This window comes from Dermochelys coriacea, chromosome 1 (genome assembly GCF_009764565.3).
Source record: "Dermochelys coriacea isolate rDerCor1 chromosome 1, rDerCor1.pri.v4, whole genome shotgun sequence".
NCBI lineage: Eukaryota > Metazoa > Chordata > Testudines > Dermochelyidae > Dermochelys > Dermochelys coriacea.
This window is the reverse complement of record NC_050068.2, coordinates 114949506-114975906: the sequence shown is the minus strand read 5'-3', so window position 1 is coordinate 114975906 and position 26401 is coordinate 114949506. Positions and strand designations below refer to the sequence as shown.

The 26401-nt window shown below is 40.7% G+C and overlaps 1 protein-coding gene across 6 annotated transcripts in view; it reads left to right on the top strand.

The window, feature by feature from the left end:
• Window positions 1–141: 141 nt before the first annotated feature.
• NCK2 (NCK adaptor protein 2) overlaps window positions 142–26401 on the top strand; it is a 152604-nt gene continuing 126344 nt past the window's right edge. Inside the window, exons 1-2 of one of the 6 annotated variants that reach the window (XM_043511477.1) lie at window positions 1023–1250; window positions 3816–3916. The gene's annotated coding sequence lies outside the window, so the exon portion shown is untranslated. Of the gene's footprint in view, window positions 341–972; window positions 1251–1402; window positions 2270–3815; window positions 3917–21003; window positions 21029–26401 lie in introns of those variants that run through there. The other 5 variants (XM_038379985.1, XM_038379974.2, XM_043511432.1 and 2 more) reach the window with 5 other exon arrangements.

Genomic DNA, 26401 nt, shown 5'->3' with positions numbered 1-26401 from the left:
ATTTTGCACTTAATTTTTTTGCGCACAGCAGGCACCACAGCACTGCCATTACCTTTTTACTGGTGTATTCCCTCCACTCCAGTCCTGCCTCAGGAGGCAGAGCTTCTGCAAGCCACCTCGCGGACTTGGCCAATCCGCTCCATTAGACGCCGTGATGCTATTCCTGAAACTTCCCTTCCCTAGGGTGGCACTTCGGGGAATAACATTGAATGCTTTCTATTTTTAGGGGGCAGGCCAAGCGCTTTGGCCCCAGCCCTGCCCGCTAACCCCCGTTCCACTTGTCGGGAAGGAGAGGGAAACATTGGCCGCTCCGCAGGAGAAATGACTGAAATCCTCTCGAGTGAGTCCCTGACAAAGGATGTGTTGGGCGGGGAGTCCCTTGCGAAGGACGCCCGAGGCACCTATCGCGCTGCAAACTCTGTAGCGCTGCGAGAGTCAAAAAGAGGGTGGGTGGGGGAACGGCTTTGTGCGGCTCCATCTTTTCTCTCCCACACCGTCTCTCTCCCCAGGTCGGTTTTGCTCAGTTTACGGTCAGAGCGACCTGCTTTGGCTCCCCTCGGCGCGGCATACGCAGCCCGGGCGACCCAGCTGCTCCAGAGCCCGCGCCGGCGGCTCCGGGCCCGTGCCCAGCCGGGGGCCCGATCCTGGCCGTCCTACAGCTTCAGCGACTCCGCCCTTAGGAGCGGGCCTGGACCCCCCCCCCCCCAAAAAAAAACCCACAACTTGGCGTGTTGAGGGGCGGAGGGAGGGAAGGAGCCGCCCCTTGCAGCTGCCCGAGCCAGCCCAGCCCAGCTCCCGGCCGGAGCAAGGGGGAGCCCAGGGGCCCGCCCCTCCCGGCCGATCCCGGCAGGAAGGGAAGGGAAGGGAAGGGGAGGGGTGTGCAGTGTAGCGGGGGGAGGGGCTGCTGCTGCTGCTGCTGCTGCTGCTGCCGCCGCCGCCGGGCTGAGGAGAGGCAGGAGCGCCGGGGCCTTGGGCACGTCCGGCCGGCCCGGGGGAGGGGTGAGGAAGAGGAAGAGGAAGGGGGGGGGGACTCGGCCCCGCACGAGGACGCAGCCGCCGGGGAGGGGGCAGAGCGCGCGGGGGAGCCAACCGCCGCCGCCGAGACAAAGAGCGGAGCCCGCCTGGGAGACCCCCCCCGCCCGCCTCCGCCTCCGCCTCCGCCGCCGCTGCCATTGCTGCTCCGCTCCCGCCCCTCGGCCGGAGAGCGCCGGGCCCCCGCCCCGCCACGAGCCAGCGCTGCCCGGCCCGAGGTGAGAGCGGGGTCGGCGCCCGCCGCAAACTTGTGGCGGCCGCTGCCGGGGAGTTGGGTGGCCCCGGGGGGCGCTGCCGGGCCTGGAGCCCCGCGTTGGGGGGTGGGACTCGGGCTTGGCGGGGCCGGGCGGCGGCGGCGGCGGGGGGCCGCAGGAAGCGGCCGGTGGGCGGGAGGGGGAGGTCGCTGCCACGTTCGGTCGCTGTGACTGCGGGGAGGCCGGTCCGGGCGATGGAGCCGCACAAGCGCCTTGTCCTCGCGGAGTTTTTTTATGTCTGACAGCTGCGGCTGCTGCTTTGTAGCTGGGGCAGGGGCAGGGGCAGGGGCAGGGAAGAGAAGAGCCGCGCGGCAGCGTCTCTAGCCGGGGCCCGGGACTCCGCCGGGCTCGCCACGCACCCTGCTCCGCAGGCTGACCCCGGAGGCGAGCTACTTCTCACATGGCTTAAATTAAGTGCAGCTCAGGTCTCGCTGTGTAGCTCAGAGGCCGACTAGCAAAGGGGCAGAAAACAGTGCTCAGCTAGGACTCGTCAATAAAATAACCAGTCTTAATATGTCCAGTTCTTTATGTGACAATAAATCCCGAATAAATATTGTATGAGTATAATAAAGGCAAATTGGCAAAGGCAAAACTGATTATTTGCATTTCTGTTTTTAACGATTTCATCATCTGCAACTTGCTAGGAATATTTAGCCTAGGTCAGGTAGCATCTAGTACTTATTTCATCTTAAATGTTAAAGTGTACATTCTAATGGAAAGTTGGTATTGTATAAAGTTTTCAGAAGAGTTTAATGTGGTATCTGAAACATTGACAAGCATTAGTATTCAAAAATTAACATATGTGATTTGTTTACTAGGCGTGGAACTGAGTTTTTTATATATGGTAATACATGTTTATAAAACCATGTTTAGAGAATATTAGATCCTTTGTACCTATTTAATAAGTCAAACCCAGCACCTGACACTATTAAAACAAACTTACAAAACCGAAACAACCTTCAGATGCTATATGTTTATATTTGGTGAGTTTTAACTTTGCATATATATCTAAAACTGTATTTTCACTTTTGTAGAAACCGTGTTACATTTAATGCCATTAAAGTCGGTACATTGTGGCAAGTTCATACTTCTCATTTATGTTTGTGTCATGGTAGCCAGACTAATAATCAGTAATATTGAGCAGTCTACAGGTGCTCGGGATGGGGGACCAAAATAATATCTAAATTAAAGATTTGACTTAAGTTAATAAAAAACCAACCCCAAAACAAACCTACAGGTAGCTTTCTGTGAGACTCTGTGTGGGCAGAATAGATTAGTAATTCAGGTTAGAATTGCAGCTTTGATTAATCTTCTTGGCCCATATAATGTAGTTTGTATGGTATTTCATGTCTCCTGTTAGAGGACCATTGCACTGTAAATAGCTGTGTAGATTGAAATCAAGTTGTGAACTAAATGTTGAATTTCACTTAAATTTTTTTTTTTTTCCTGTGTTGGTTTAAAAATTTGAGTGCCATCTACATTTTTTATTTAATTTTGCCCTTTGTGTATCTGGATTCCATTTCTGTTTCTACCTTCTTTTTTGGTAGTTTTCTCTAAAGGCCATGCTATTGCTGTAGCAGCTTAATGAACAATAGGAAATCAGGCTTCTTTTCAATGATGGCACAGTAGCGTTGTCCTAATGCCATATATATGGGTTAGCTCTACCATATTAGGCTTCTCTTCTCCAGAACTTGGGTCAATAGCTTAGAATGGAGGAGAAGTCTAGGTTTCTAAGTACTTACCAGAGGAGAGCTTCTTAGAAAGGGTCCCTTTTTAGCTTAACAATATTTCCTCTGGGAAGTGTCATTACCCTGCTGTCTGCTGCAGCTCTTCTTAAGCAATTTTAGCCTGTCATCACTGCTTAGGAACTATGATGCCAGTACATCTTATATTTGGATTGTAGACGTAACTGTAACTACAAAAGAAAATTTAGGTAGCTTAGTGATTTTAGTGCTTCTAAAGATATTGTCTTTACAACTCTGAAAACTGAAATCTTCTGTCTGACCCAAGCAGTCAAGTTTTTTCTGTTTTTATATTTCAAGTTTTGCTATCCCACCAGCATGTCCCAATGGAGAGCGTTTCAGTCTTCATAACTATTCCTTGTTTTCTTTTCTGAGACTTCCAACAAGGAGGCCAGTTGTGCAGTAGGGGTGGAGATTGGAGGCACTCTTGCCTACTAACATCAAGACTAAAATTTGCAAATAACTTTTTGTAGGCCAGTGAACAGCGTTAAGATAGTAAACATTTTGACACTGCCTGTGTCAACTGTATTTGAATTATTACCCAGAGGTGAAAGGCATATTCCAGCTTCTTGAGCCATATAATAATCTTCCAAATCTTCTTCCCCTTGCTCTCTTGCAAAAGAAACACGAAAGTGGTAATTAGTCATCTACTTTCTGCATGGTTCCTTATATTGATCTCTGGGTAGTAGGTGTCTGATAAATTTGAAACTCTAGCATCTCACTGGCTGCTATAACAGAGGGAACTTAATATCTTTTCTTCTTTCCCCCTTTTCATTTCCCTTGAAAGCCTCCTGATAGCTCTGTGTAGTTGGGTGAGGAAAGGTCTGCACAAGTCTACATCTCTCCCAGCATCTCCTGGCTGCTGCAAGGGGAGAGAGCAGGACAGAGGTCTGCTATTCTTTTCTTTCCTATAATTTATTCTTATTGTGTTCTCTTCCACTGTTGGTAACTGTTGTGTATTCCTTTGCTGATGCCCATGGCTTTTCTCAGCAGCAGCCTAAAATTTGAGATTCCAGCAGCTTCATTTTTGGCTATAGTTCTGATAAGCAGTAATGAAACTGACCAGAGTCGTCTATTTCTTGACACTGCTGCTTCTTGGTGGAGTTACTCAGGGTGTTGCTGCTGCTTGGCAAGTTATGAGCTGCCAGCAGCATCAGAACTGCCTACAGACTCATGGAGACAATACTGTATTAGTTTACATTTGGCTCAGGGTTGAAAGGCTGTCTTTAGCATAACAACGTGGTCTAGAAATTTTTGTTTCTGAAATAAAAGTTCAAATTCTACAAAAACTTATACTTTAGGCCCACTTATCAGGGAAAACTTTCTTTCCACTTAACCTGATAAATGGATTTTTTCAAGACATGGTTGTAATCATTACTTTTTCTCTGTTAGGAATTTTATTTGTGGAACTAGTCAAAAGATTTGAAGTAATTTCCCAGTGGTTTGCTATAAATTTAGTTTCTCTAGTGTTTTTAGTTTGAGTTCAAAATGAATTTAGTAGTGGTGCATGATGCTGCATAAGCCTCATTGGACGGTGCTCTATCAAAATAGCTCATCCTGGTTTTGGAAGGATAGCCTCTGGGGATGGGCGAAGTTGCTGTGGAGGAGAGCTGCTTTTTCACTTCCTGTAAAGGAAAACATCTAAAGAAAGTGCATTTTCTTTTTATCATATTTAAGGTATACATAAATACCACAATGCCTTCATCCGATGAAGTGAGCTGTAGCTCACGAAAGCTTATGCTCTAATAAATTTGTTAGTCTCTAAGGTGCCACAAGTACTCCTTTTCTTTTTGCGAATACAGACTAACACGGCTGCTACTCTGAAACCTGTCACAATGCCTTCAGTTTCCATAGGATGAGATCTTGTAAACACTCACAAGTTAAGTAGAGTGGTACCTCTATCAATATTTGGATGGAATATCTCCTTGGAAAACTCAGCCGATCTTGGTTATTTAGTAGGTAACATTATTTCCTCTAAGTGCTCACCTACACGGAGAGTGACTATAGCACACCAGCTTGCTGTTCAGTAATGTGTCCTGTGTGGACATTATGGCAACACAGTGAAAGTCCTGGAGTTCAGCTTGGCTTGAAACTATAGTTAGCCAAGTCTCACACTTCAGGATTTTTGCTTGGCTAACTATGGTTTCAAGCCAAGTTGCACTCCAGAACTTTCAGTGCACTGTAGCAGTGTCCACACAGGATGTTACTGTGTGGGAAGTTGATGCGCCATACATTCACAACCTGGCTTGCTGTGCGGTAACTTGATGTGTAGAAAAGCCAGTCAACTAAACCAACTTCCCGTGCTGGTACGGCACAGTTATGAGGTACCATCTTCCGGAAAAGATATTAAACAAGGTCCTGATGACTTGTGATCATTAAACAACCCGTAGCACTTTTTGTAAGACTATGAGTGTTGACCCAAATGTTCCAAGCCAATTTCCATTTTAGATAATTCCATTTTATCAAGCGAAATCTCCCTGCAGTTGCTATTAGATACATTAGCCAGTTTATCATCAATTATTCTGTTGTGGTGGTCTGTATGGTTAAACTGATGATATATTTCACTTTAATAGTGGGTGAAGCAATTCTTTATGGTGTTTAGTTTTTTAAAGTTATTTGAAATTTTTCATGCTGATGGGGCTACATAAATGTATGATTTGTTATTTTTAATTAATACAAATGAAAATAATTCATTTACATTGCATGAAAACATGAAATGAAATTGAAAGTTGAATTACAAGAAGAGATCTATGTAAAGTATACATCTTCTAAATAGTAGATGAATTTGTTTCCATTTTGTTAACAAAAGAATGAATCCTAAATTTTGAACTCATGAGAAAAAACACTTCCTGTATAGCGAGTTGGTTTAACAGAGCTATTTTTAAGACTTAGTAGGCTTTATTAAATGTATAAGCTCAAGTGTGGAGAAAAGAATCTTGATTAGCGATTATCAGCGTTATTAATTTAAAACTGTTCTAAATATGCATAGAAACAAGCAGAGTGTACCAGCCACTTTCAGTAAAGTGTTGAATTTGAAAAATACTGAATGTTATGAAAAACTCTTGGTTAGTTACCTAAATGTCTACTGTGTTTGCTATAACAGAATGTTTTGTGAATGTCAGAAATAAGCTTTATATGGCAATGCAGTTTTCTTTCCTGCCTGGTAGATGAGGTCAGCGTCAAAACTGACATAGGTTTCAATGTGGTGAAGTAGATAAAACTCAAGATGACCATGCGATGGTCTAGAAAGGATAACTTTCAAAATCTTATAAGGAATGTAGATATAAATATACATTTCATTAATGTAGTGTCTGAGTTGGAAAATTTAAATACATAGAAATCAGAAAAGTTTCTTCAGCAACTTTAACCTCAGCCATGTTGCACCTGTGAAGTATTTTAGGTAACTGTTTATGTAGTGTAATGTAGATATTGAGGTATACAGTGGAGTGGAGTGGAGTGTGATCAAGGTCCATTGCTATAGGAAACATAATATAGGTCTGCTTTTCAAATCGGGGAGGGCTTTGTGAAGTGAATGCTTTTATTTTTAAATAAATGTCTTTACTCCTGATTGAAAGGCAGGTTGGGAGCCAGGATATGGCCCATAATCAATCAGTCAGCGCAGTTAGTCTCCTAGCAAACAGCTGGCATATTGTGATGGGCAACACATCTTCTCTTTTTTGCCACCTTGTCTAAGGATTCTACTTGGATTATTTTTTAATGTGTTGGATGCTGTACAAGACTGGTCCCTATCACAAATATCTTAGTTTGAACTGATCAACAATAAAAGAAAATGCACTGGTAGACCTAAAGGGAAGTTCTGTTTTACAAATTTATTTTATTGTATTTTTTTAAGAAGGGAGAGTGATAACATTTTTCCTGATGTGGGTTAATATTTTGGGGATGCTGGAAGGTCCAGATGATTTATGGTTGATTTTTATTTTAATAGAAAAAGGGACACAGATGGATTTGGAAGCTTTTTGAAAGGACAGAGATTGAGGACTGTGTTCAGTAAAGCATGTGTACTAAATCCCATCCTTTTTTATAGTACGTGGGTAGGTGCTTTTCATTTTCTCAGCTGCTAGCAGCTTCTGCTGTACACAGGAGTTGGCTGCTTTCCTTAGTAATGGCAGCAGTCTCTTCTTACAGTAGCTGTGGGTCAGGCTGACGCAAATATGAGTACTCAGTCCAATTTGGAGCCATCAATGGGAAGATGGATGGGGGGGAAGGTAAAGGGAAGTGTACTGCTGCTTATGCTGTGGCAAGAAGCTAGATTCTACTAGCACTGGGGGTTGCTAGCTACTTAGTGCTGAAAGTTACCAAAGCTGATCTTCATAGAAAAGGACTGAGTTTGTTTTTGGAATGATTGCATTTATCAGTTATAGTGTCCTGTATTTATTTTTAAAAGAGGTCATTAAATGTTGAAGAGCAGCTGGCTGTTCATTATTGGCTTAGATAATTTTGAGAAGAAAACATTTTTTTAAAATTATATTAAATATATCAAATTAAATGTAAAGATGGTATTTATTTTCTGTTCAGATGTTTTAAAGCCTTTCATTTGATGTGATTCCCAAAGTATTTTAAAAACTATAAAACAATTACTTCAGTCATCCGACGTTTTAGCCACCTCTGTGGCAAAATATATCAGTTTAACAGCCCTTAGCTACACTACACTAGGAGTGTAGGGCAGAAAATGAAGACTGATAAATCTAGTTAACATTGTAGGAGTAATTTAGGAAGGCAGAGTTTAATTTACCATATTAAAAATAATTTACTTTGAAGTTCTATCTAAGACTATCGGAGTATCTTAGAGACATTAATGAATTAAGACTGCCACTTTGCTGAATCAATAGCACCACTTCTTAGAGGAAAACTGAGTACAGAACAGAATGTCCTCCTTAGCTTTAGTTCTGGTCACATGACAACCCAATGTAGTATAGATGTAGGGTCTTCCCCTTCCTTTCTTCTAATTGCAGCATGTTCTGATTTGGTGTTTTCTCATCTTCAGTATACGTCTTGGATGGCATCCGTGTCAACCTAAATGAATGCAGTTTGAAAGAAATTCAGTGCTTAGTTGAAAAGCTGGTGTCATTTTGTATAATGACCAGGGAAGGATTTTTCAACCTTTCAGTGCAAAAAGCAGTGTGTGTGTCTGTAGGGAACATTTTGGGGCTGCACTTTGTTAATCTGTCATAATGACAAACCACATGTTCATTTTCCTGGACGTATGCTGTACTTCCAAACATACTAAAAGGGTTATTAAATTTCACAACTGTTGCATGATGAAGTGGCAAGGATTTTGGATTCTATGGAGTGGAAATACAGACAGCTACAAGTTAATGTTGCTCCACAACTTAAAATAATTATACAATAAATTTTGCTATCTCTTCAGTGGAGCAGAAATACAAGATCCCATTGTAATTTAAAGTTCGCATTTGTCCACCAACTAACTTATAAAATTGGATTGGCTGGAAAAAATGATAAATTCAATAAAATTGGCATTGAACATTTACTTTTGCCCATTAAAACCACATTTTGTTTCATTTTAAGACTCCCTTTTAATCAGTTTATAAATTTATAAGCTATTGCAAATATTACTTACTTAACTCCCTTTTAGAAAAAGTATGAAGCAGCAAAAATTTGAGCATATTGTGTCAGAAGAAAGCATTTATTTACTTTACTTAAAATTTTTGAAGCGTTGGCAAAAACTAGTCAATGTATCAACACCACTCTTCACTTTTGCAATTGAGGGAGGAGCAAGAAGCTGACACGTAGAGGTCATGGGAAGGAGAGGAGAAGAAACCCAGCAGTGATACAAAAGTCCCTATTTTTTGTTGTTTAGCTTTGACTAACATTTGTCAGTAAACTTGCAGCTTCATTTTGGCAGCTCTTTTGGCTTAGACCAAAACTCAGAAGTTTTGTAAACCTAGAAAAGAATCTATACATAATAACAGTGTAATTTGAGGACATAGAAACCTAGTATTGCATGGCAACTCGGTTTAAATAAGATGAAACTGACAGTAGTATACAGGTTTAATGGTACAGTTATGTATTCTCTTATCAGTGAAAAGTGTTGTCTGTGCCAGTGGTTCTCAAGCTAGGGCCGCCGCTTGTTTAGGGAAAGCCCCTGGAGGGCCGGGCCAGGCCAGTTTGTTTACGTGCCGTGTGTGCAGGTTCCGCTGATGGTGGCTCCCACTGGCTATGGTTCGCTACTGCAGGCCAATGGGGATGGCCATCACATCCCTCGGCCCACGCTGCTTCCCGCAGCCCCCATTGGCCTGGAGTGGTGAACCGCAGCCAGTGAGAGCTGCGTTTTGGCCGAACCTGCGGATGCAGCAGGTAAACTAACCGGCCTGGCCCGCCAGGGGCTTTCCCTGAATAAGGGGCAGCCCTAGTTTGAGAACCACTGGTCTATGCGCCTTTTGTAGCATTAAAGAATTAGAAATTGGTGGCAGCTAGTTGTTACCCTCTTTCCATTTGTTCTGTTTTAAGATACCGTATCCTTTGTTATTCAGCCTTACACAGATTCCCTCATAATCCTGATTTAAGACTTACTTTGTCAAATTTACAAATTTGTCAAATAAAATATGTTGAAGTCGATTATTTTTTCTTGTCTCTCCAACAGGCTTATGTTTTTTTTAATTAAAAATAATGACAAAATGGCTACAATATTATGGCTACTAAAGGGAAACAGTGAGAGTTTCAAGCATAAAGGTTGAATACAAAAATATTTAAGTAAGCGCTTATTGTTAAATAATTTCTTTAAAAGGAATGTAAATCATTAAGAATCTAAATTTACCAAGTGCTCCCTTTTTTCCTGTTTTTAATTTTTAGATGACTTGTTACTGCTTTGCTCTGTTGGGTTTTGTAGTCACTCTGACTCTGTTAACAGTGCTGCGACTGTACAAAATATTTCTATTGTGGACTTACTTTTACATTAAATTTTGAATTCTATTTAACATATGTAAAGAGGAAAATTAACACTACTATCTCAAATAATAAACATTATAATAAGAGATCTACCCTCCACTTGACACTGAATGATGAACATTTTCTTATATCAAAACACTTTGTTTTATAATATTGAGGAATCTGAATGACCTAATTTGAGAATATTAGGAGTTTAATCAGATATCTGTGTAAGGGTTATGGAATTTGTATTTGTTTTAAAATTGGGTTGTAATCAATCTTGTGTTTAGCACAAGTATCAGAAGATAGCCCATCTTAATAAGCACTCAGGCTATTAAAGGATGCATGTGGAATCTTAATGATCTGCAATTATATAGGTTTCAGAGTAGCAGCCGTGTTAGTCTGTATTTGCAAAAAGAAAAGGAGTACTTGTGGCACCTTAGAGACTAACATTTATTTGAGCATAAACTTTTGTGAGCTACAGCATCTGATGAAGTGAGCTGTAGCTCATGAAAGCTTATGCTCAAATAAATTTGTTAGTCTCTAAGGTGCCACAAGTATTCCTTTTCTTTTTGAGATTATATAGTCTTACTTTAAAAGAACACTAGCTTGTCCATTAAGCTGTAATGAGTAAAGTTGTTTGCATGGCCGATGTGCATTTTTTATTTTTACTGTCTTGTATATCATTGTTCACAGCCATTTTATAACCTTTTACTCTTTTTCTGTTTTAAAGTCATTTTGCTCAATTTTTAAACTTTTTTCTTTCCCCTCACAGAATTGAGGCGTCTGAAAGATAGCCTTACTATGATTTAAAAGCAGTGTCAAAAACATTCTTAATTTTTCTTTATCATTTGCATCCTAACTATCACATTGTGACACTGATCCTGCGAAAACTTAGGTACTTTATGCATGGTGAGTAGTCCTATTGAAGTGAATGGGCCTACTTATAGAGTGAAAGGTTAAGAACATTTGTAAGTCTTTGCCGGATCAGGGCCTAAATTGCATCGTAGATCATATGTTCTCCAGTCGTGCAGTCTTTAATTTGTCAAAGTGCATATGCTAAATTGTATGATGAACTTTTGATAGCCATGTAGTTTAAATAGTCAACTTATATTTACAGCCAGATTCTGTACCCCTGCATAGTACCTTGCGATTGATTTAATGGGACTGCTTGTGGAGTGAGAATAGCCTTACTCATTAAGTACCTTCAGAATCCATTAAAGAACATGAATGGATCAAAGAGGATGTAATCTGGTGAAGTCAATAGAGAAAGGAAAGGATTGATAATTTGGGGGAAAATAGGAAAAGCAACATATTTTCTGTACTATATGGATGAATTAAAAAAAAAAAAAGGAAAACTAGGCCAAGGCAAAAAATAGGCAATAGATTAAAAAGCAGAAAAATTAATTTGAAAATAGGTATTGGGTTTTAAAAATTGAAAAATAGAAATTAAAATAAAATAGGGTATGGGTTAGAATAAAATAAAAATCCATTTAAGTTGACCCATCAGTGACCCACTTAAATCAATGGGATTGTTCACAATGTACATACAGTTTAAAGATGTAAGTATGTAAATTTTAGCAGGATCAGGGCTGAAGAAGTTTTATGGTCTTGAACACTGACCTTCCAAAGGATACCCAAATCTTTTTATTTTCTAAATGGGATATATTTAAAAAAAATCACAATAGATATTTTAAGTAGGGTACAAAGACTTCTTTCCTATCTCCAACAATGGTCAAATTCCTTTACTTTGCCTTTCAGAATGGGTCTGGTCATGATTTATTTTTGTTCTTTGATTTCCTTTTTTTGACTACTGAAATAGGGTTCTGATACTTGGAAATACTTGGATTCTCCTGAAATGTGCTTTGTTGTAAGGAAAAAAACCAAACAAGTCCGTTGTAGCACCATGTAAAGCAGATGATGAAAAATGGTTGTAGTTTATAGTGTCATGGCTGGGAAGGATTAATTAAAATTGATATAGTCTAATTTTTATATGTATTATATAATTTTACCTTTAATATAATAGAGATCACTTTTGCATAATTGCATTCAATCATTAATATGCTTAACAGATAACATTAGAAGAAGCCTAGAATTCAATAGTTGTTGCCAAGTAAGAATGAAAATCTGGTATGCCTTCACTTGAAATTATCTAGGTCTAGAAAGGTCTGACTACAGCAGAGCCTCAGTTTAGCATAGTTTCCCACATGAGGAAGTGGTTTATGGAAAAACATCTAGGTATGGGGGTTCTCTTTCTTTGTTGCAGAATCATTTTTACAATTTAGTACCTTTTATGCATTGTGTTTATGCACATTCGACCTTGATGTGGGAGGAGTACATCATTTGAGCCAGTTTCCATTTATTCTACTAGTATATAATCTGAAGTGTTCCATTGGTCATAGATAATGATTTTAAATGTAAGGTGCTCAGGTTTGTGTTACAATTGTTTGAATTATATTGCAGAGAGGATCGCAAAAGTCTTAATGGCAGTGTTAAGCCAGTTTCCTGGACTCTTTTTTTATTTTTACTTTCAGGTAAGATTGCTTTTCAGCCTAAAATCTAGGCTAAATAAGGCTAAAATCATGATCACCTTCTCTTTCTTTATTACTAGATGGGAAAAGACTCTTAAAAGACTCTTTTTGGTTTTATAAAATGGGGTTAATGGTATGGAAGAAGCTGAGAGCCACTCGGAAGAAAGATACTGTTTTATTCCTCCCTTTCCTCCTCAGAGACCATGCCCTGTTTGCTTCTGAATCTTCAACCCCACACCCCCGAACTGAAATTGAGCAATCATTGAATATACATAGGTTTCAATACATTCATCATATGAACTAAAGGGACACTGTCAACTATGCATTTTTAAAAACTGATTCTTTCAAAAAACACTTTTTCTGGTAGAGCACTTTTTTACAGTTTGTCCTGAAATTAGTGCTTGAAACTTTTTTTTAAATAGGGTTTTTCTGCTTCCCTGATATTTACAAAGAGCCTTTATATAATTTCAGACCTTCTCACGCCCAGCTCTTCTCGTTGTGCATACACCTGTCTGCTGCATTTTTAGTTTCATCAGTGCATTGTTCCTTTATTGGGGGAGAGTATCCATATGAGCTGTTTTAGAGTAATGCATGAGAGTGATACTGTCATTTTAGTGCATGACATGGGAAGTGTACTTGCCCATCAACAAAATAGTGAAACTGAGCGCTATCAAATACCAAAGTAAACAAACTGGAAAAATAATGTTTTCTCCCTCTAATCTTTCAGTTTCAGCAGTGTTAAGTATTAATCTGCTATTGGTACAAATTTTTCAGGTTGCAGTATGATTTTTCAAGCTGTCATTGTTTCTTGTAATGTGGCTATGGCTGTGCCTTACAAAATGTGGTTTGAAACTTATCTGCGAGAAGATGGGGGAGCTCTCAATACGCTGTCACAGGAGGAGAGATTTAGTTTATAGACTTAATCGTAAAATCTGTCGCTCCCCTACATAGCAGCTTAAGTAAGATATTTTAGAGGAAAGAAAGTGCAGGTTTTCATACCCATTTTCAAATGTGGCTTTTTTGGGAGGCTATTAACTCTAAAATTATAAGACTTGGGTAATTCATACAACTTCCACCACACTGTACTTGTAGATTGCTTACAGTTTGGGAGAAACAATTGGCAAATCACATGATATATATATATATATACACACACTATTTTCCGCAGTGGATTGAGAGTTTTTTTTAAATTATTACAGAACTGATATTAGAATAAACCATTTTGGGATATTGCTTCAGGTTCCATAGTGAAAATAGATTTGATATCTTACTCAAATTGAAGGATATTTCATAACTTTTCCAGATGCCAAAACTATTCTTTATATAGCTATATACACACAAAGATTGAGGTAATTTTTGTATGATTCTGAGGATTCTTATAAACTTTATAAGAGGGTTTTTTAGTAGTAAATGTAAAAGAAACAATAGCATTCAGAAATTTTGTGTAAAGGTAAATATTTGTCAAAAGGCTGACTTTTTTTTTCCCCAGAGGTGGAAACAAATGAAAGCTTGACATGAGGGATGCTGTGTGGTGGGGGCTGTGAAAAAACTGCACTCAACAGAAACTGATTATTTTAATATGGCAATAGTACCTTCTATAAATCATTATCTAAACAGATGGTACTCGGTGTAGTTTTAGTGTGCTGTGGCAGTGCGTCCATTAAGGCTAAACTTAGCCTTATTTATATAGATTTATGTATGACTAATTTGTATAGGTGTAAGCATTTTAAAATTAAGAAAGTTAACTTCTGAGTACTATAAAAATAGCTATATAAGTTATTAGTGGTGCTGTTTCTGTACCATATGATATTTTTGTAATTTACAATTTAAACATCTTTTGAAAAGCTATTTGATTAAAAATAGTCTTAAAACTATTCCACAACCTTCAAGAATATTTTGTTTTAAAACATTATGTTAAAGGTTTTTTAATCAAATTTTTACAAGTTGATCATCACACTGTTTTACACATTGTTCTTCAGCTAAAGTGTGGTTATAGTCCTAAATCTATATAAAAACATTGTTGAGTAAGAAGGCAAATGTATTTCCTATGTATCTGAATTACTTGCTTACTATAAAAAGAGAGCATTCCATTACATCTGTTAGATGTGTTTTTGCTTCTTACATCAACACAATTGTCAACTAATATCTGATTGCAAAATCTTTCTTGCTATTGAATATATAAGATACCAAGAACACAGCTTGATATCTCATATGCCAAGTGGATTTTACAGTTTTGGCAGTTGGAGTGAGTTTGACAAGTAAGCTGTTGCGAGTGGATAAATATAGAATCCCAGGGTGCCATTTCTAGGAATTTTCTGCCCTGCAAGTATTACTGTTCTGTAGTGTGTGTGTCTGTAATGTGTGTGTCTGTGACAGAGCATGGATGCCCTAAACTAACAGGGGTTTTTAATTGCTGACATAGATTGGGAGCAATATGGTTGTATAATACTATTCTGTAACATGTTTATAGTCCAGTCCACCCTTACGATGTTTGTCCAATCCACCCTTACATTGTTTAAAAAAAAAAAAAAAAAAGCGAAAACTGACACCGGGAACCCTAGCAGACACCTGTCTTAAGGCACATTTTCTCTCATGTTAGCTGCACCCTTAGAGTTGTTTTGGCAAATAACATTTTATTTTAACAGCACTGAAAAATTATGCTCTAAACCTAAACTTTCAGCCATTGCAAACCCAGTTAAATAAATTAAAAATTCTTTTGGAGGTGGATCTGCTGTAAATAATCACTTAAATAATTAGTGGGTTGGGGAAGGAGATTCTACCGCTAACTCCATAACTACTGGTAATGCAGATCCCTTTTTCTTCTCTCTCTGTACCTCTGTTATTGTTTCCTCACTTTCCTTCTACATGGAATTCTTGTAGTAGAGAATGGGTCAGTTTCCTTAGCAGTTGAAATGTGGAGATTGGCTCAGGTTATATCTTATTGATAACTACAGCATGTCTACATAAATAAAAACACTTCACAAATATTGACTTGTGCCAATATTATAAATATTCTGTAATTGATTCTAGAAGAATTTGCTTTTATTTATGGTAGAATTTTAGTAGGCATGTCAGTTATTGATTAAGAGAAAATTGAAAAACCACTACTTGTCCTTAGATTCTGGTCATGGGTCAGTCTTTTCCCATCACCATTTTTCTTCTGCAGCATTTTTTGCATAGATATAACTAGGAATAGTGTCAGTGTGGTGAAGACTTCTGAATGCCTTGACTCTGAATGACATATTTTGGGATCACCTCTAACTCCACTGACATACAAGGTAGGGAGAACTACTTCACCAGTTTAAAAGAAGAAAACATTAGATTGTAAACTTTGGCCCCAAGCCTATTTATCTTATTTGAGAAGTTAGTTTCATTGACTTAAATGAGAATAACGTGAGCATGATTTGACCCTACAGATGAATGCTCACTAAGTGTATTTTCTATACATTTAAATGGTCAGAGTGCTCAGAGGTGTCTGAGAGTATTTGAGATGAGGATACCTTTAGCCCCTCTATGAACCAGAGGTACGAAAACAATTATGTAGGTGTAAAACTTGTTTTCTTTTTCCGTTAACACGTATTCTGGCATTAGGTAGGGCTCAGCTAGAGACTAGTTTCCCAAATATTTCCAGCTATTAAACCTTACCAAAATGTTTTCCATTACATATAGTAACATTTTCACATTTAGAAAAATCATAAACGTTTTATACTGTTCTGTATTAAGTAGCACATTTTGGGTTTATTGCAAGTGGTTTTAAAACATCTAACTTTAGAGAAATCTAAAATGAATGCCATGTTTTATAACATTCCTGTGGAGAGTTCTCTCTGCTTCCACAACTAATTTTTATTCTCTAATCCCATTGTTCTCACATTTTGGCTTTTCTCCTTTACTAATTATACTGTACAGTCTGTTATGCAAACCTCTTTTGCAGCTTGGTTTCCTCTTTCATTTTCTCATCCCCAAGTAATCTCCCTTCTGCCTGACAGTGGTGACCAGTATTAGGTTGCCACTGTAAATTGCCTTAGAATACATGTGCTCTCTTTAAGCTCCTTCTGAAGTTATGTTGAGGTCGATAGACAGTTGAGAAAATCCTACCTGGTGCTGTTAGGGAGTACCCTTTTAAAAATGTGCATTGTAGGGTGACTGAAGTGGCTGTTCTACGTGGATACTTAATCTGGAAAGAGCCATTCCATTAAAATAACTGTGAATGGCACAGAATATTATGATGATGGTATATTTATTTTACCCTGGTTTTAGTTTCTCATTTTTCTATGTAGGATAGTGCTCTAGTGATCTTTAGATGATTGCTTGCTTTATTAATTTAAGCTATGGGTGCTCATGGTGCACTGAAGCCAATAGAACAAAGGTCTTTGTTCTTTAGCAATTACGTTTTATAGGCTTCATCTTGCAATCTGTACTCTGGGTGGAGCCTTGCATCTGAAATGGACCTTAAATCAGTGGAACTCCATATTGGTGCAGATTTGTCTATGGGAATAACTTGCAGGATAGGAGCCTGAATTAGACCACTACACAGAAATAACTGCATGGTGAATAAATAGGGATAACAAGGAGTTTGTTGCTATGGGAGGGGAGACATCAGTAAACGCAAGGATAGAAGTTGCCATTGCATGAAATTTACCATGCTCAGAGGGCTAGCATCAGACCCATGAACCACTTATGTGACGTATAAGTCTGGTGCTGGCTCTCTGCCCTGGAGTGAATTTTACTTACAAAGAGCAGGAGAGATGATGAGCTGCAGCTTTTTGTGGTAGCACCACCTCTCTTCCCTTCAAAAGACTTGTTGGTTTCTTAGAGCTGAGACAAAATTTAAATTTCCATTTCACTGGAAATTTCAGTATTCTTCTTCAGGTGATTGCACATGTCCATTCCTTTATAGGTGTTTCTGTGCTCCAGTGCACAGTTGTTGGAGAGTTTTTTCCCCCTCCCCTCTAAGCGATACCCATTGGAGCGACCCAAGTGTCTTCTGCTGCCTTGCGCGTGCATAAAGGGGAAGACCTTTCCCTGACCCCTCTTAGTTCCTTCCGATTGCCAAGGACGGTTGTTGGAGCTCCCTGTCCTTGCTTCTGCAAGACTTTAGTTAAGTCCTGTAAATAGTACATGTTGTGTAGTTAGTTAGTTGTTCGTAAAATAATTGCTGTTTTGTGTGGTTCTGGTACCTGGTCTGGGTAATGGCCTTGGTATTGGAGATGTTCTGCGCTCTCTGGATTTCAAGCCCTGCCACTCTTGTGGTAAGGCAATGCCTACTAGTGACCCTCTCCCCAGCTGCTTTAAGTGCTTGGGGAAAGGCTTACTGAGGGCAGGTCTACACTACAGCTGGTATCGACGCTCTGAGATCGATCTATCAGTGGTCAATTTAGTGGGTCAAGTAAAGACCCGCCAAATCGCTCTCCAGTTGACTCCTGTGCTCTACCCCTGATGAGAAGAGTAAGGTAAGTCAACAGAATATTTTCTCCCGTCGACCCCCAGCAGTGTAGGCCCCGCAGTAACTCGACCTAAGATACGTTGAGTCCAGCTACATTATTCACATAGCTGGAGTTGCGTAGCTTAGGTCAAATTACCGCAGTAGTGTAGACATAGCCTGAGTGACAGTTGTGCCATTTTAAAGGGCTTTAAGCCCCATTCTAAAAAAGATAGGGCAGCCAGACTAAAACACTTGCTGCTCAAATCAACACTGTGGCCTCCATCTGAGTCATCTACCTTGGTCAGGGTACGGAGCACCTCGCCAGTAGGTGCTGGTACCAAGATGCAGCTTGGCATTGCTGATACCAAGGAAGAGGCATCAGAAATAGGATTTGGTGCCACACTTATCAAAAGACGTGAAGAGGTTGACCTCTCTAAAGATTCGGGAATGCATTTAAGGGGAAAGCACTCCCCAGAATACACTTCTAAATAGGGGAGTTCGCTGATTCTTCAGCTCACTACAGGCCTGTCAAGAGTGGCTCCTAAAGCACCTTTGTCAGCATCTCCTTGTGCCATGGTTCTACAGACTGTCTTCCCAGTGAGAAACTGTTTAAGGCTGCTCCAGAGCATGGCGGCTTGCACTTATATGATCCAGTACACCAGATTGTGTCTCAAGGCTGGTTGGGAGATATGAATTCTCCAAAAAGGCACCACATAGATACATTAGTGTATGTACCAAGTTACATCCTATCTTCTATAGATTGGTGGATAGACCCATCCAATATCTGCCAGGGAGTTCCTTTCACCCTCAACAATCTCTTACCTTAGTTATGGATGCCTGGGTTGAGGGGGGGCTCACTTTGGGCCTCTAGAGGTGCAAGGTGCCTGGTCTCCCCAAGATCTCAGTCTACACACACACATCAGGAAGTTGGGGGCTATCCAAATAGCTTGAATAGTGTTCCTTGTGTCGGGAAGGGTGTATTGGTGCTGACCAACAATATGACTGCTGTGTTTTATATAAACAAGCAGTGGGGAGACAGGTCTGCTCTACTTTGTCAGGAAGCAGTACTATTCTGGGACTTCTGCAATGACAACTCTATTTCTGAAAGTGGTTGTCTGCTTGGGGGTTCAGAAATATGCTGTCAAACATCCTGCTCAGGCGTTCTGTCAATCACCGTATGTGGTCCCTTGGTGAGACATAGCAAAATCTATTTTCCAGCTGTGGGGAAAGCTGTTTGTTGGCAACAAAGGACGATGCAAAATATTACCAGTTCTTTTCCAGAGTGGGACACAGCCTGGGTTCATTGACAGAGGCTTTTCTACTGGTCTGCTGAATGTTTCTACCCAAAGCTCTGTGGAAGGTTATACAGGACAAGGCCTGTCTTATACTGATCGCCCAGTTGGCCCTGTAAGGGTACACATAGCGGCTGTGTCAGCATTCCACCCTTCTGTGGATAACTCTTTCCTTTTTTCCAACCCAATCTCACTGTAAGGGGTTGGACAGACTGTTTCCACATGTATAGAATTCTGTTGCACCATGGAGCCTGAATCTAGTCTTAACAAAGCTGATTAGTTCCCCGTCTCAAGCCTCTGGTGACCTGCTCTGTTGCATCTTTCAGTGAGGTAAAGCTTTTAGTAGCCATTACATCAGGTAGAAGAGTGTGATGGAGTTGAGGATGCTAGTATCAGATCTTCCACATACAGATCTTTTATGCAGATAAAGTCTGCCTTCTTCCCTTCCAAGCTTTCTTATGAAAAAGGCCTCCACTTTTCATCTCAACCAAGCAATTTTCTTACCGACCTTCTTCCCAAAGCCTCATGGTAGTAAGTGGGAGGAGAGAATGCACACTCTAGACGTTAGAAGAGCGTTAGCAGTTTTATCTAGAATGACTACATTTTTCAGGCTTGTCTCAATTGTTCATTGCTTTTGTGGACAAAATGAAGGGCAGTCCTGTTTCCATGCAAAGGATTTCGTCGTGAATATCTGTGTTACCAGTTGGCTAGCGTGAAGCCACCAGATAGAGTATTTGGCTAGATTCCAAGTGACCTCTGCAGAATTTCTGGCTAACGTGCCAATATTAGACATTTGCAATGCTGCAGCTGGGTTATTATGTCATACGTTTGCCTCTCACTGCACAATCTCTCAACAATTTAGAGATGATGCTAAATTTGAATGAGTGGTCCTCAAGTCCCTGTTCCAAACTGAGCTCCATTTGATACTGCTTGTGAGTCTCTTACAGTGGAATGGATGTACAATTGTTTGAAGAATCAAAAATGATTACTAACCTTTCTGTAGCTATTGTTCTTGAAGATGTGTTGCACATGTCTATTTCATGACCCACCCTCCTTACCCTCTCTGTTGGAGTTTTTCCAGTAAGAAGGAACTGGGAGGTCAGGCAGATGATAGGTGGCTTGGTCCTTTATGCCTGTGCATAGTGCATGAAGGAGCAGAAAACACTAGCACTGTCCTGACAGGTACCACCAAGAGAGAAACTCTGTGACTACAATGCACTGGAGTGCACAAACACCTACAGTTGACTAGACGTGCACAACACGTCTTAAAGAACAGCAGGTATGGAAAGGTTAACTGGGTTTTTTTCACATTTGTTTTTCTTCTGAATCAGGGCAAAAAATCAACATGTCACATTTCTTTTGCTGAATGACAGGTTCTGTAAAATTTTGATTGGGAAATGTCAAAATTAATTTTATGTTTATATAATTATACATAATATTTTTAGAACAAAATATTTTGTGTGTGTGGTTATTAAGACTACAGATTGGATCTACTTTAAAGATTTTGTTTTTAAAGTAATCTTGCTGTCTTTGTATGTGTTTCTGATTTAAAAGTATGAACAATGTAGATTGCTGAGTCATTGTCCCTTCCTATCAGCTATTTACATGTCTTGACCCCTCCCATCACCTATTTACATTTCTTCAGTTTGTTTGTCCTTGTACCAAAAAGCAGCAGAAAAGTCATTTTCGTATAAACTCACAGGGTGAGTAAACTTGCTCATGAAGGAAGGGCTTTAATTTTCCTTTGGTATGTAATATTTTATAATTGTGTGGACTTATAGAATGTGCTCAGCTAAGATTGATCACTGGTGTGTGAAATGACAATTATAGCAATGGAGAGTTTTCTGAGGTGAGTAATATTTTCATGTATAGCTCACAGCAGTGAGTTTAATATGCTGAAGGCCACATTTTCTATTCTCTGTTATTGAAATTTAATGTTCTTAATCACCTTGCTTAGGTTAATCCAAAGCTTTATCTGGAAAATGTTCAAGAAAAAAACATTGAAACAAAATAGTAATAGTCTTGGAATATGGGAAGAATTATCTTTAAATACAAAATATATGTACAGGAACTTGGAAAAAAATGTATGCAACACCTGATAGCTCAGGGGCACCCAAACTGCGGTGTGTGCCCCCCCAGGGGGGCACAGAGGAATGTTTGGGGGAAGGAGCACTACCCGACCCTGCTATGCCCCCACCCACAAGTGAAGCCCCTGCCTAGGCCCCTGGCTCCCGGCCCTGGCTTTGCTCCCGGCTCCAGCACAGGCCCCGCTCGCGGCCCCAGATGCAGCTCCAACTCTGGCCTCAGCCCCTGACTGTGGCCCGGATCCCTGCCCCGATCATGGCAGCTCTGGGGGGTGGGTGGGGCATGGATAGATTATATTACAAGTAAGGGGAGGTGTGACATAAAAAATTTGGGGACCATTGTGGTAGCTTGAGGCTAAACCTATTAAGAGTGCAAAATAGCTTTGTCACCACATATTTTGAGATTTAAAGGAATAAAATAGTTGTGTTCTGTGTCTAATTATAACATCGACAATTTTTTAAATTTAATATATGGTTTAAAATGAACTTTCCTGCATTTTTTCCACTGGATGCAGGATGTTTATCTTCTGCTTAGATAGCATTGCTTATCTTTCTCTCTATCCATCTCTAGCATGAATCTCTCATTAGAGGATTGCTACCAAACTGACGTTAGGTGCGTAAGGATTGAGTGTATCTCCATTTATGGGACTGATTTTGGTTTTTCTTCAGCTCAAAGTCACCAGTGAAATTCTTCAACCATTCTATGAACTGAGTTAAAATATGAATCAAGACAAGCGTGTGTGTACACATTCACTTGAACTACTCTTAGAATTGGATTTAACGCTACAGTAAGAAAAGTGTTCCCATCCATAGAGAAGTAAAGAAAATCTTGGTTAAAGTAAAAGCAGTTATAGCTGAGAATCCAGTTTCCTACGAATCCTAACAATATAGGAATTTCCATCCTAGTGTAACCCTTCTGCCAGGTGGAGTCGGCAGCAATGAGGGCCTGGTTCAATATCTAGGGGGCTCCTTTTATTAATACAGAACCGGTTCTGAGACAATTGCACACCACCTCTGGGCACCTCTATGAGGCAATACTTCTTCCCTTCTTGCAAACACTGAGTCTATGTATGGAAAAGACAACTTTTAATAAAAAGGGGAAAGGTACCCGACATTGATTTGGGAAAACGCCACAAGCATGATTTGAAAACGTGACCATGGGCAAAAAACCCACTCAGAGTATGTTGGACAGTGTCCTTTGGCTCAGTTTCTCACTTTGAGGTGTGAAGGCCTACTCATAGTTGTTGTCTCTGGTCAGCGAACACCCAGAGTTTGTGTGAGTTCACTTCCAATAGATGGGGGTGGAAGCATCACTCTATGCCTCAGCTGCTGCTGCCATGCCATTCACTCTGTGTCTGCCTTACTACCTGCCATCATTCCGCCCCTGTGTCGGTGTGCCGCCAGCTGCTGTGTTGTCATCTGTTCTGCCACTGGCTGCTGTGTTGTCATTCACTCTGACACTGGTCTCGCTATTGCAACCTTTGCTATGTCTTGAAGTCTTACCACTTAACACAGCTATCAGTGATTTCAGCTCTCAGTGGGACAACCTCACTGCTAATGCAGGCTGGGTAGTCTTTCACTGTACACGCTGTCCCATAGCAGGTATAAGGCTTATCACGTAGACCTGGTTATCAGTGATTTCAGCTCTATTGATCTGTAACGAAACAAAAGACTCTGTTGAGTCTAACCAGCTCTGACATTAAACAGAGGGGAGGGTAAGATAGTGTCTAGGACTCTTAGGTAGAGCCCACATCAACAGGTGGCCGCCTTAACCAGGGTAGGTCAAGCACACTCCCACTCACGCAACAAGGGCAACAGTCTTTCATCACCCCTGCATCAAACACCAAAATGATTGGCAATCCAACAACAGCCAAAAGTGATCACTTGGGAAAGCAACTCCATCATGCTGTGCACAAAGGCAGAATAAGCGTGTCTGTGTAAACAAGGTCAGTTCCTGAAGTTTTTTTGGTTCACAGCTCATCACTAGATACCAGGTGGAGAGCACATTCAGAACCTGCTTTCACTAGATCAGCCTAGTTGTCCATCTAATCCAGTATTCAATCTCTAAAAGTGGCTACCACTAGTGACTTCAGAGAAAGGCGGAAAAAAATCCTGCAATAGGTATATATAAAATAATCTGCCCCCAGGGAAAGCTAGTTCTTAACTCCCATTAGCTAGAGATTGGTTAATGTCCTGTGGTGTGACTGTTTAAGTCCCTTTCCAAGCTCCTTTTTGTTTGTTAAAAGACCTCTTTTATATCTCTGGAAATTTGTTTCGCTGGTCCTGATGCAATTACATCCATGAGAGTCTTAGTGTAGACAAGGCACATGCATTTTTACCATTGTGACTTCTAGACTTGTCGTGAGCAAGGTTAGATAATACAGTAGTAAAAGCACTTGTATTCTGTCTATACTTCTGCTCCCACAGTTGCTACTACCAGTGGAGCTGTGCTAATGGTAATGCAGTGGTGACAGATTTCCTGAAAAACACAAGGGTAGACATAGCTTTAATATCCGCAGGGTTTTTCTTTATGCAGATGTGAATTCAAACTGATAAACCTTGAAGTACAAATTAAAGATTCCAAAACACTGACTCCCTGCAACGATGGGTAAAGTGGGAAGAGATTCTCATGCGTATCTACTTCCATGCAGACTATAATGATCTTGCATGACAAAATTAGAGAGCTTTGTCATATCTAGGCTTGCCATTTCTACAATGGATTTTACCTCTCTGGAGCAGGTCTAGACCTGTCCAATACTTACAGAGGCTTGGCTTCCTCTATATGAAAAGTCTCCAGTTCCATGTGCCTCCTGGCAGCAGCAACAAGTGGTGTCTGGACATCATCTCTCAAACTAGAGTATATAGAAAACCTTAAAAACTGCTAATTTGACTCAAAATTTTCTTCCTTTTGTTCCCCCTTGCTAGGAAGCTTAAATGTGTCAGACTTGCAGGGATTTTAGCTTGCATTCTGACTCCAGTGGAATTTTCTTTACAGAGTACAGTAGCCTTTCCTCCTCTCCCACTTACCTCATCCCCAAGCTCAGCATGCCTGAAAAGCCCAATAAGAACGAAAAAGCTACTTGCTCTGCTCTTCTCCCCAAACCTTACCAGTAGAGGAGTGTTCTGTATTCTTTAATCCTGGAAGGCTCTTCCTAACTGTTTCAGCTTATATATTCAGCTCCTCTGGATTTTCGCATCTGCACTGGTAGCACAGTGCATATCATGCCTGGGGACAAGAGCACTAGCTGTCTACTGGTGGCTTTTACAGCAGTACAAAAATGAGCTGACACTCTGGCATCACCCAGGGAGATTCAGGCAGCAGCTTCGCTCTGGTGGGTTGACTGGGGGACTTTAAGTGGCTGGCTCTCAGCTTTGGTAGGGTCCCAGCTGACACTTGCAATAGACACCGGCAGTATCACCTTTTGTGGAACCTGGACAGGCACCATAGCAGTTCCAATGGATCAGTTGGTGTGCTGCCTTTTGGCACCCACCTCAATTGCTGCTGACAAAAGTGTTCTTCAGCTACTCACGAATGTTTCATTTCTGCTGGAGAGGAAGTGCTTTTCCTCACTGGTATACTTCCATTTCCCCACCTAGCAGCCCCATCCATGGAATCCCTGCAATAGCTCATGGTGGCCTCTAAAGACATGACAGTACAGTGAGCAGCAGCGAATCTCTGAGACCAGGTCGACAGTTTTGGGCTTGCGGTACTTGAGCTACTGCTCTAAAAACAACTGTGTAGTCATTGCAGCTTTGGCTGGAACCTAGTCTCTGAAGCCTAGTGAGGGGTGGATTTCAGAGTCTGAGCTTCATTCTGAACTGCAGTGTCTACACAGCTACTTTTAGCGTGATAGCCTGAGCCCAAGTTTCTCAACCTGGGTTCAGACACTCGCTGCCATGGGCTGCATAAACATACCCTAATAGACCACAATATATTTGTCTGTGGTTTTCCATCTCAGGCTTCCCAGCCACCTTCTGTCTTGGAGATGATGCAGATATAACCTCTTTTCAAACAGGCTGCCTCGCAGAACCTGCCCAGTTGGAATCAGACCATTGCCTTGACTAGTTTTCCTTTGAAAGCTGAGGGCCCAAATTGTCAAGTAGCACCTCTTTCAATCTCTCCTTAGATGGGCCCTTCCCAAAAACGTATCCCAAAACTAAGCATCTCACCCAGAGGCGTCCTTTTCAGGAGAGTTATCACTCACTGCCAAACTCTGTTCTTAGGGTGCCAAGACTGTTCCCAGCTCAGTCCAAAGAAGCAGCCTAAGGAGAATAGGGGGAAGATTTGCTCCAGGATCTATCAGGGTTTCTAATTCTGTGGCATCTTGCTTCATAGTGAGCTAGCCAAATAACTCTAAAGAGCGTTGTGGTGTTGGTTTTTTTAAAGACCCCTTTCCATGTCTCTCTCTCAAAATAGAAAAATTTAGTAGTCACAAATTTTTCTTCAACCTCCATCTCAGATGAGGGTGAACTCTCGAATTCCAACCTTGAAGAGGGAGAAACCTAGGAGAAAACCCCTCCACGTAGGCTGTTTAGAGTATTTTCATTCAAATAAGTTTTGGTTTTTTATTTAAAATCATGGAGCAGCAAAGTGATGGCAAGAAAGAGAGGGTTGAAAACCCTCTCTGGCTAGATAGGCAGGTCACTGTTGAAGAGAGTGGCACAGTGTGTGAACTTGTTATAGTTGTACCGTGTGTGTCCATACTATAGAGGGCCAGTAGAACTCCACTGGTAGGAAACTTTTATCCCTTGGAAAAGGGACTAGTTATTTCACAGTAACTCAGGTTGTACTTCTGTTGGAGACAAGGCAGAAATATAGAATTTTATTGGCTCAGTATTTGAGTGTAGGCCAGGCCTAACGTCAGAGGGGCTTTATTCGCCACTGCTTTGCACCTTGTGAAGTCATTTACACCTGTGCAAGTGAATGTGAAATGGGTGAAATTGTTGTCATGTCAGAGTGTTAGCATTTTACGTGCACTTGTGCCTTTGGAGCATAAGATAAGTGACTACAAGGCAGTGGAAAATCAGGCTCAAAAGTTTTGTTTACTTTCATGAGAAATCTTAGGAGAAGCAATTACTTCTAACCATCCCTGAACAGACGATTTCATGATAATGTTATAGAGTAGTATGTAAAAAAC